General features: G+C 38.6%; 1 protein-coding gene and 1 long non-coding RNA gene across 2 annotated transcripts in view; one reads left to right on the forward strand and one right to left on the reverse strand.

The window, feature by feature from the left end:
• The window catches only part of LOC108528929 (pro-neuregulin-3, membrane-bound isoform-like), a 594,634-nt gene that overhangs the window by 361,271 nt on the left and 221,253 nt on the right, over window positions 1-12,110 (forward strand). The window lies entirely within an intron of this gene.
• LOC108528932 (uncharacterized) lies at window positions 3,250-5,976 on the reverse strand. The gene is made up of 3 exons (XR_001885340.1): window positions 5,796-5,976; window positions 5,536-5,674; window positions 3,250-3,405 (listed from the first exon to the last, which is right to left on the reverse strand). It is a non-coding gene; the product is annotated as an uncharacterized LOC108528932 (long non-coding RNA).

A 12,110-nucleotide genomic window follows, 5' to 3' on the forward strand; every position in this document is an offset into this window, starting at 1 on the left:
ATCTTTTTTCAAGGTTTTTAGATTCTTTGCAATGGGTTCGAACTTCCTCCTTTAAAAGCTCAGAGAAGTTTGATCGTCTGCAGCCTTCTTCTCTCAACTCGTCAAAGTCATTCTCTGCCCAGCTTCTTTCCATTGCTGGCAAGGAGCTGTGTTCCTTTGGATGGGGAGAGACGCTCTGATTTTTAGAATTTTCAGCATTTCTGCATTGGTTTTTCCCCATCTTTGTGATTTTATCTACCTTTGGTCTTTGATGATGGTGATGTACAGATGGGGTTTTGTTGTGGATGTCCTTTCTGTTTGTTAGTTTTCCTTCTAACAGTCATAACCCTCAGCTGCAGGCCTGTTGGAGTTTGCTTGAGGTCCACTCCAGACCTTGTTTGCCTGTGTATCAGCAGTGGTGGCTGCAGAAGAGTGAATAATGCTGAACAGCAAATGTTGCTGCCTGATTGTTCCTCTGGAAGCTTCATCTCAGAGGGGTACCTGGCCATGTGAGGTGTGAGGTGTCAGTCTGCCCCTAGTGGGGGGTGTCTCCCAGTTAGGCTACTTGGGGGTCAGGGACCCACTTAAGCAGGCAGTCTCTCTGTTCTCAGATCTCAAACTCCATGCTGGGAGAACCACTACTCTCTTCAAAGCTATCAGACAGAGACAGTTAAATCTGCATAGGTTTCTGCTGCCTTTTGTTTTGCTATGCCCTGTCCCCAGAGGTGGAGTCTGCAGAGGCAGGCAGGCCTCCTTGAGCTGCAGTGGGCTCTACCCAGTTCGAGTTTCCTGGCCGCTTTGTTTGCCTACTCAAGCCTCAGCAATGGTGGGTGCCCCTCCTCCAGCCTGGCTGCTGCCTTGCAATTAGATCTCAGACTGCTGTGCTAGGAATGAGGGAGGCTCCGTGGGTGTGGGATCCTCCGAGCCAGACACGGGATATAATCTCCTGATGTGCCGTTTGCTAAGACCCTTGGAAAAGCACAGTATTAGGGTGGGAGTGACCCGATTTTCCAGGTGCTGTGTGTCACAGTTTCCCTTGGCTAGGAAATGGAATTCCCTTCCCCCTTGCACTTCCCAGGTGAGGCGATGCCTCACCCTGCTTCAACTCTCGCTTGGTGGGCTGCACCCACTGTCCTGCACCCACTGTCCGACACACCCCAGTGAGATGAACCCAGTACCTCAGTTGGAAATGCAGAAATCACCCATGTTCTGTGTCGCTCATGTTGGGAGCTGGAGGCTGGAGCTGTTCCTATTTGGCCATCTTGGAACCGCCCCCAGTATGAGTATTTATAAACATAAATTTAGGTGGGTGTTGTAGAGTTGAATTCAAGTTCAAATTTGGTGCTTTTTGTAAGCGTTAGTCACAGATTAATTGATGACATATTGTACCCCTCATTAGGGATATAGCGTTATGATAAATTTCTAGGAGAAAAATAACTAAATCACATTGTGGTCATGTTTCTAGTGGAAATAAAACTTAACCTAGAAGACAAAGCACATAATTCTTTATTCAAATATGATACTGATTTGCTGTGTGGCCATCGATAAACCACATAACTTCCCTGGATTTTTTCTTTTCTTTTTTTTTTTTTTATTGGGGATAGTATTAATTACCACATTGAATGTAATTGGATATGGTGTAAGGACAAATTAATTTGTAGATATGAAATATTTTTGATCTATAGAAGACTTTTGGACTTAAAATAGTAATGATGATGCAGCCCCTTTCCTCATGAAAATAATTTAAAATAAGTAGAAGGAAATTCCACCTTTATTGAAAGGAATCTTCAGCCAAATATAGGAAGAAGGGCTCCAGAGCCCAGTATGCCATTTCAGAAGTAGATGGTATGCTCGTCTGAGAAAACAATCTCTTATTTGCAACAATGCACTCTGTGGCAAGTGCATGCCTGGAAACCAGTGAGCATGAAGCAACTGGAGGATGGGAGGCTGAGTCAGGAGACATTGAGACTTACCATTTGTATGAAAGGAGGCAGACAGTGGAGCAAGCTGGAAGAGAAACTCCTTTGGAAGCAGTCCTGAGTGCCATCTCTCTCTTGCCTGGGGAAAATTAAAAGCTAAACTAGACATAGGAGTACATTTTTGTGCATTTCATGGTCAGCCTCTGACAATTACTGTTGTACTATATCCCGCTCTGACCCTCCTCCCATAGTTCCAAATACTCACTATATTCAAAGATAAATTGCCAGCTTATAGTCCATAAAGACTCACCATGTGAAAAAGGGACCACTGCAGCATAAATACCATTGTATTAAAATAATTAGAATAGAAAGCAGTTGAAAAATATTCACCAAGAAAATTTCGTCATGGAGAAAATGAAATTAATTCCCAAATGTATTACTAAATTAAGCAATATACATTAACAAAACAATAACTTCTTTGAAATAATGTCTCAAAGCAGACTTTCAGGAAACAGAAAATTCAGGAAGAAATATAGCAAAGAAACAGAAGGATATGACTCTTAAGCAGATAAAACAAGAAAATTAGTATATTAGTTTGTTCTCATGCTGCTACAAAGGACTACCCAAGACTGGGTAATTTTATAAAGGAAAGAGGCTTAATTGACTCACAGTTCTGCATTGCTGGGGAGGCCCCAGGAAACTTACAATCATGGCAGAAGAGGAACAACCATGTCCTTCTTCACATGGCGGCAGGAGAGAGAAGTGCAGACTGAAGTGGGGAAAAGCCCCTTATAAAACCATCAGATCTTGTGAGAACTCACACACTATCACAAGCACAACATGGGGGAAACTTCCCCCATGAGGTCCCTCCCATGAGGTCCCTCCCTCAACACATGGGGATTATAATTCAAGATGAGATTTTAGTTGGGGACACAGGGAAACCTTATTAAGTATAGGGAAGAATAGTAGAAAAGAATGTTAAATCTAAAGATATGTTGGAAATAACCTAAAGGAGAATAGAAACTGAAAATATCAAAAAGCATGTGAAGATTGAAAAAATGAAACAAAATAGATTAACATGAAAAATGAGTTAAAACAATTGTCAGGGTAGATGAATGAAAATAATTTGTTAGAAAGTCCAAACAGATAAAAGGAAAGTTCAGCATACACATAAGTGGTGTGCCTGAAAAGGAGAAATGAACATATGGAGACAAAAATGTTTAAAGTTACTTTTTCCAGATGTGAAGAAGTTTTGAGAGTAAACATTTTTGACTTAATCTTTTGTTTGGAAGCCCAACATTATGAAAATAGTTATGCAAAATGATCACCATCAATATCCTAATCCACTCGCCTTTGAAAACACAATCATCCCTTGGTATCTTCAAGCGATTAGTTCCAGTGTTCCCAGAAGATACCAAAAATTCACTGATGCTCAAGTTCTTTGGGGTATGTATTCAGAAACCAACAATATAGAAGGCCAACTGGAACAGGGAATCTTTTGGGGAGTCTGAAAGGAGATCAAGTCCTAAACAAAGGATGACCTCAGAATTCCTCTCAGTAACATTCCACATTAGGAAAAGAACAGGTCAATGCCTCTCCAGTGCTTTCAGGAAAAGGCAGTGTAACCCATGTTCCTAAACTCAGTCAGTGTATCTTTTAAAGTAAGGCAACCGACAAACAGTTTTCAACATGTAAATACTGCTCAGAATCTAGTTGCCAGATTCTTTCTAAAATATTCTGTCAATAAAAATGAATAGAGGAATTATGGCAAAAGAACTGTTGATAAACATTAAATATGTTTAAAATATTAAATGTTTCTAACTGCAGAAATAAGTAAAAATTTTTCTGAGAATTATGTTTACAGAACAGAATGAAAATGTTACAAAGGATAATAACATTGAAAAAATTTATCTCATACAATTTAGGATGAAAAGTGGAAGAGAAAGTGAGAGGCAGGATACATATGGTGAATTCTTCATCTTTTATAGCTGAAGGCAAAAAAAAATGCCACTTAAGAAAAATGCCATTAAATAACATAGCATAAACATACAAAGGCATAAAAATGTAGTAAAATAAAGTGTGTAAACAGTTAAAATTAGGTAATGCAATAATAGAAGTGATTGGAGAGTAAGTGGAGGTATAAATTTTGTCAGTATTACAGTGAAAGGTCAGTAGATAATAGATAAAGAAAAAGAAATATCGGATTAAAAGTATTATATTGGCCAGGCACAGTGGCTCATGCCTGTAATCCCAGGACTTTGGGAGGCCAAGGAAGGCGGATCACCTGAAGTCAGGAGTTTGAGACCAGCTTGGCCAATATGGTGAAACCCCATCTCTACTAAAAACACAAAAATTAGCTGGGCATTGTGGCAGATGCCTGTAATCCCAGCTGTTCAGGAGGCTAAGGCAGGAGAATTACTTGAACCCAGGAAGCAGAGGTTGCAGTGAGCCATGATTGTGCCATTGCACTCCAGGCTGGGTGACAAGAGCAGGACTCCGTCTCAAAAAAATAAAAAAATAAAAAGCATATCACATTGTATTTAAAAGATAACAAAAAAGGTAATAGAAAAACCTGAGACCTTCAGATTATTAATAGTAAATTATTAATAGTAGCACAAATAGGCACAAAAAGAACGAAGTGAAATATTGAAAAAAAAAAACTAATATCATCGTCAGGCATACCGAAACACAATATAATTGATTCTGAAAATATCTACATATTAATAAGGGCACTATTTATCAGATTTTAGTAAGAAAGTTATTTATTTCCACAAGAAATCAATAGGAATGGATATCTATGCATCACATAACATAGACTCACATTCCATAATGGAAAATCTACAGAAATTTCAGGGCAAAAGAGAAGAAAACATGTTAGTTGCAGGAAACTTAATTCAGTGTGTGAAAACTATTAGTAAAAACTAGTAAGCAAATAGAAGACTGCTAAAACATGATTGATTTCAAAATGTTACATATCATTGTGTTTTTCTTCATTAAAGATATGTCTTCATAAATTCTCTAAAATTTTTTTAAACAGTTTTCTCTTAAATTGGATTAATGGTTTCTGAATTAAGAACATTAAAAAAAATCTTTAAGAAACTGCTTTCAACTTTATCTTTCAAGTTTCTGGGCTATTCACACTTAGTCTTCACTGACTCCTACATGAATTGAAGCTCTAAGTGTAGGACTAAGAGCAAGTGTTATAAATTTGGAGGCCCTACTATGGTAGGTCTCTCAGTTTTGTAAAGAATCAGATGCTCAGTTGGCTGGGAGGATAGAGAAAGGAAAAATAGAGTCCCTTTTCTCAAAGCCCCCAAGTCCAGCAGGGAAAACGCACCTTATATATCATAATAAATAGAATATGCAAGATAAGCTCAAGTGTATGCAGGGGGAAAGGACTTTGGTGGAAGCAGCTAAAAGGATCTTGTAAAAATATAAATTAGGTCTTATGATGCAAGAATCCAGCCTGTTTTAACATGGATTGGATGACTTACTTATCAGAGACTTGGAACAAAAAATAGTGGATATGGATCACAGTTTTCTGTGATCGTTGGAGGAAAAATGTGACAAAATCCTATATGCTGTCCTTAGGATACCCTCCTGACATCCCCATTCCCTCTCTGTTGCTTGTGCTTACAGTAGAGATGGCTCTTCTCCTAACAGGCGCTTCTCAAATTCCAGATCTCATTTTTCTGTCTTCTCTTAGGTACCTCAGACTTCTGACCTTTTTTCTGGTGACTAATACAGACTTTCATTGTTTTTCTCTTTTGCTGCATCTATAAATATTATGATTTCTCAGAAATTTTGTTTTGTATGTGTTTATGAGACAACTGGCCAGATGAGGCTACAAGAGGAGACACAGGAGAGACTCAAGAAAATAAAGTATTTTTTACTCACAGGTCCTAGAGACAGGAGGCATGCCATACATGGCAACATGGGGAAGACCAGAGTGGTCAGGAGGCAGAAACAGGAGCAAGGTAAGTTGTAAGGCATGGCCTTTATTGGGGTTTCTGAGAGAAAGGTAAGGCAGGATAGGATGAACAATTTAGGACTACTTTGAATAATTTCTCCAGACTTTGGGAAACAGCAGTGTTCTCTAGTTTCCTGGTACCTGGCCCTGGGTTGCTTAAGACAGAAGAATATTGTTTCCGGGGTATATGGGCAAGGTAAAGAAAGTGTGGCTCTGGGTTGGTTAGTTTGCATGTCACAGCATGCTTCAGGCTGATCCCTTTTCTAGCTTAAGAATTGACTAGCCTCAGGCAAAGGCGATCTCTTCCCCAGTTAGAAAGATTTTCTAAGATATCAAAACATCACAAGGTACAGACAATTTAAATATACAATTATCTGCAATACAACCTTGTTCTGGGCCTTCTTTTCCCTCACTTTCTTCCTATCATGACTTTCCATCCCATAGCCTAAAATGCCATCTATCTTCTAATGACTTGCCTGACATTCACTCTTGTGTATCTAATTGCCTCTTTGCCCCCATGAATTTTCAAATATGTCCAAAACATACCTCTTGGTTCTCCTCCCCACTCTTTCTTCTCCCCCAATCTTCCTTTTCAAGGTAAATGGCACCATCAGGCAACCAGGAGGTCAAACCAGAAACCATTGGCTTCTTTAATTACATTACCCTTCCCTTTTTATCCCACAACCACCTACTCACACCCACACTTAAGAACCTTTTAACCATCCACCCTTCCACAAAACTTGGTTCTTCCTTCAACATAAATCTCAAATTCAGCAACTTCCCTACACTTCTACTGCCACTGCCACCACCACCCTGCACCAAGCAAGCCACTTTCATCTTACTCCTTTTCTGTCACAGTACTCCCCCCATCATATTCTACATGTTTATACTCCTAGCTGCTGTACAAACCATTTTTGATTAATATTGGTAAAACAAACTACATCACTCCCCAGCTCAAAGCCATTCTCACTGATTTCTAGCTGTATTGAGGATGAAACATCCAAACCTTACATCCAAACGCCTTCCCAGCATAACCTGTTCTCTTCTCTGGTTTTTCCAACATAAGTTTTTTCACTCTTCTTTCCTCCGCAATTCATCATGCTCCAATACCAATGGTCTTTTATCAGTTTCTGGAACCGTTTTCCTGGTCTTGATTTAAAGGAAATTTAATTAAATAAAGATCTCCACAGAAAAACTGTCTCTGTCTACTCTGTCTAAATTATTCCCTTCCTATAGTATTTTCCATTTCAGCAGTTTGTTTCCTTCAAAGCAGCTGATCACTGTTGCAATTATATTTACTTGTGACCTTATTTTGTGTTTTGTCATCTGGACGTTATGTTCCAGGAGAGTAGGGATAATATGAATAGTTTTCTCACCATCAGATCTCCAGTTCCATCACAGAGTAGTAACATTATAGGCACTCAAGGGTAGGAACATACAGGACATACCCAATAAATAATTGTTGAATGAATGATTTAAGTTCAATTTGTTATGATATTTTATTCAAAATAGGGCAATCATTATTAACAAAATATGAAAGAGAAAAATGAGAGAGAGCCACAGCAGGGACAGCATCGTAAAAGTTAACTGGGATTTGAGCTTCTATTAGTGGCTTCAGCTCAGTAAGATCTTTATACCAAGTCAAGTCAGGAGAGGCTGGAAAGAGAGCTGAGATGGCTGGCTGACAAGGCTGTCTCCACTTCACCTTACCTGCCATGGCTGTGACCATGCTATGTAGCGGGTCTCCACTGATAACTTTCTTCCTTCAGCCATGCTTGTCATGTTACTCTGTAATCGGGATGTGTTTATATTTCTTATTTTGGCAGAAACACTCAAGAGAGGGGGCTTCATTTCAGTCTCAACTCACAACTGCTCTCTCCAATAATTTTTGTGTGTGAAATATCCTAATTAGACTCAGTGTCTTCCTTGCATTCCCAGCAACTTGAGTGATAGATAATTCTATTAAATTTGGGGAGCAATGAGTTGGGCAGGGGTTAGCGAGCGATGGCCTGAGGGCCAGATCCAGCCTGCCACTTGTTTTTGTAAGCAACAAATTTTTTGGAGCACAGCTGCACCCATTCATGTACGTATTGTTCATGACTGTCTTCCTGCAAAAATATTAGCACTGAGTTGATGGATATTGATGGTGGAGTTCACAAAGTTGAAAAATAACTTATCTGCCCCTTTGCAGGAAAAGTTTGCCAACCTCTGGACTAGAGTATGATCTTCTTTATTCTGAGCCTTAGATACAGTATTAGGACAGTTTAACTATTTTTCTAACATCTCTATTTATACATTATTAATTAATTTCAGGGAAAATTGGATTTTTTTACATCTTCCAGTATCATTTAGTTCAGACCCTATTATGTTCCAGGCATTTACTTAATCGATAAAGAAAGCTTTTTGTGACCTTTCCATCCCAAGTAATCTCCCACTGCTCTTAAGGCCTATATTGTTTTGCCACCCATAGCAGTTTATCTCTCATAGAGCTCTGTCTCACCTGGTGCTTTATCTCCCTTAGCACATGGCATTTTGACTTTGTATGTGAATCATGTATGTGCATGGCTAATCTAGCCTCCTGGGTGGCATTGTGTAAAGAAAATTGTATTTCGAGAATGATGGATTGCTAGGCTCTGAGCTGCATAGTAGTTGGGATTGTGCCTCTTTTGCTGACCTGGAAACTTGTCCAGTGTGTGTCACTTGGTAGGTGTTTTATCATGCATGAATGAGTCCACATTGTGCCTCTACATTAATAGAGACTTGCCTCCTTGCTTTTCGTAGATGACAGTAGAACTGGATCTATGATGAGCTTTATTTAGCATGCCCCATCCGTTCCAGACATACACACAGACACACATAGACACACACACACACACACACACATAGAGACACACACACACCTTACTCTCAACAGTTTCATGTATCCACTGTTTCTAATCAGTAAATTGAGGATATGTTTGGACACTGTACTTTTAGAGTTAGACGTTAGACTCTTAACTCTCAGTTACCAAGGAACTTTGAACAAGATACAAAAGATAACCTTTAATTTCCTCATGTTTTAAATGTAGCTAATCACAGCTACCTTCCAGGACTGTAGTAGAAGTAAATGAGATCGCAAGCACAACTGGAAGGAGCTGGCACAGCCCATAACTCACTGTAAGTGGTCAGTAGAGGTCGGTTTTGTTCACAACCAAGGCTTGTGACTTCCACTCCAAACTGCTAAGGGAAGCCCTGCTTCTCAGTTACCTGAATTGTAGTCTCTAGGGGTATGAAAGCCAGGGTGCTTCTTTAAATTTCCTGCTCCCTGTGATTTCTGATTCCCTCATTCAGTCTTTGCCATCCTTGTACATTGCATTACAATCTGCCACACTGTGAAAGCCAGAACTCTGAGTCATTATTGCTGTTTCCTGCATCCTTAAGGCCTCAGAAATCTTTACTCCGTCCACTTCTCACTTAGTTTCTCAGTCATCTGCTTAACCCAAATGATGATTTTCTTTTCCCTGGTCTGATTGAAAAATCTTCGTCCTGGCTGCCTTCTACCTCCTTCTCCATATGAAAACTAGAACTCTTTTTTTTTTCTTTGAGACAGAGTCTCACTCTGTTGCCCAGGCTGGAGTGCAGTGGCACGATCTGGGCTCACTGCAAGCTCCGCCCCCGGGGTTCACACCATTCTCCTGCCTCAGCCTCCTGAGTAGCTGGGAGTACAGGTGCCTGCCACAACGCCCAGCTAGTTTTTTTGTATTTTTTGTAGAGATGGGGTTTCACCGTGTTAGCCAGGATGGTCTCGATCTCCTGACCTTGTGATCCGCCCGCCTTGGCCTCCCAAAGTGCTGGGATTGCAGGAGTGAGCCTCCGCACCCAGCCTAAAAAAAAAACTAGAACTCTTAAACACATATATCAGACAATGTGTTTTCAAAAACTCCTAATGATTTCTCATGAAGATTGACGTAATATCAGATCCCTATACAGTGGTCTACAGGCTGTCATGGAGATGCCTCTAAATTAATTGCATATCTTGGAGTTTCTTCAGAGTATACCAGGTTCAAGGTCCCATGAACTGATGTCAGTAGCTTTAAAGACCAAATTATTTTCTGCCTCAGCACCTTTGAACATTTTATGCCTCCTCCTTGTGTATCTTTCTGCCTCTCTTTGCAAAAGTCATTCTTTATATCCATCAGGTGTCAGTTAAAATTATACTGTTGGAGATCTCTATGAATACTCTGTTCTTTTTGTCATTCCTTTTCTTAGAATCCTGTTTTTCCTGCTTATACTTACAACAATTTGTAATTTTATAGATAGATAGATAGATAGCAAGCATTTACTTATTTTTGTTTGACATTCCTATTACTTTGTATACTCTGTGAAGGCTGAACTATGTCTGCTTCATTCATTCATTTGTATATGCTCAGCCCCAGTGCATTTTTTTGCTATACAGTAGTGCTTAATATATTATTCTTGAATGAATCAATCATTCGATCTATCACCAATGATTTTAGGCGAATTTACCTCTCTCCAGCCTATTTCCTTAGAGTATAAACGGCTGGCTGAACTTCTGGCCTGTAAATAGAAATGTATATTTCCTAAGAAGACTGTGAATATAACAATGATTTGAAAAATGAACATAGGTTCTTACATGACTTTTACTCTAAGAAGATAAGACCCTCTCAAGATGATGCTTTTCCCAAATCTAGTAACAGGACACAGTAAAAGCATTTTGTTGCTTTACTCTTTAACATTTTAATTTTCAAAGAACTTGGAGAATTCTCTTTGAGGTTTAGTGCACAGCAAAATGTAATAAGAAAAAGTGTTGGTTTCAGGTTACAATTTGTAAAAGAAACGTGAAGATATCTTTCAGCAATCTCAGTATTTCTCTGTAATCTTAAATTTGAAGATACTGATTTTAATATATTGGTAGTAATCTTAAAGTTAATATTCTACTTTAGCTGCATATCTCAAAATGATATGCAAAACAAGGATTTTGATTTTAATTGGAAATATAAAATGCTTTTACAAAGCCTGAATTTGCCCATAGCTCTTGAATATTCCTTTTGTAGTGTTGTTTTCCCATTTTAGAATTCAGCAAAGAAACTTGAATTCAGACTACATTCTAAGCATCAATAAGGATAACAATCCTATAACACAGGCAAATATAAATGCCTGTTCTAAAAAAGCTTAAGAAGAAAAAAAAGTCCTTATTGAGTACGTAAAATATCAAGTTTTTACTCAAAGAGTCATACAGAAAAGTCCCTTGTTCAGAGTCACATTAGTAGTAAATGACTGTAAGGATTTGATTCCAAGTTTCTTAAACATCAAAGTTCAGGTTCTTTTCGTTGCTGACTGCCTTCTGACTTTTTGCATCATCCAGTTCTTTTCTTTCTCCCCCAACCCTTTTCCCCATTCTCCATTCCCTTTCCCCTACAACCTTGAGACAACCATTCTAATCTATATAATGTATACATTTGGATTTGTCTGTGTGTTCTTACATGCATTTTTATTTACTTCATGCTAGTTTCCACTTTTATGATTGAACAGTCTACTTTTCAGCTCACAGTGTTGTGTGAGCATATAATCTATCACTTCTCATTGCTGCATAATTCTTTCCAGTAATGGAAAACTGGTTTTCTTCTAACCCTCTACCATCATAAATGACTCTGCAGCTAAAGTACATATTTGTACTTAGACTTATGCAACTATTTATTTGAGATATATAGGATATAGGATATCTAATTATGAAATTCCTCTGTTATAAGGCCTATGCCACTTATTTATTTATTTATTTATTTTTTTGAGATGGGAGTCTTGCCCTGTTACCCAGGCAGGATCACAGGCATGTGCCACCATGCCTGGAAAATTTTTGTATTTTTAGTAGAGACAGGGTTTCGCCATGTTGGCCAGGTTGGTCTCGAACTCCTGACCTCAGGTCATCCAGCTGCCTTGGCCTCCCAAAGTGCTGGGATTACAGGCATGAGCCACCTTGCCTGGCCAAGTTACACCATATTATCTAAAGATTGTTCTGTGTCTTTACAACCATTTTTTTTTTTTTTTGCCAATTTAATTGGTGTAAATGATATTTATTGTTGTTTTCATTTATCTGATTACTAATTAATTTAAGCATCTCTGTTTACCTATGAGCATTATTAGTTTGTCAGTCTTAAATATTACGAATATCCTTCCTCATTCTGTAATCTATGGTTTTTTTTTTTTTTTTTTTTTTTTTTTTTTTTTTTTTTTTTTTTTTTTTT

The sequence above is a fragment of the Rhinopithecus bieti genome, unplaced genomic scaffold (assembly GCF_001698545.2).
Source record: "Rhinopithecus bieti isolate Rb0 unplaced genomic scaffold, ASM169854v2 scaffold_5702, whole genome shotgun sequence".
Classification (NCBI taxonomy): Eukaryota; Metazoa; Chordata; class Mammalia; order Primates; family Cercopithecidae; genus Rhinopithecus; species Rhinopithecus bieti.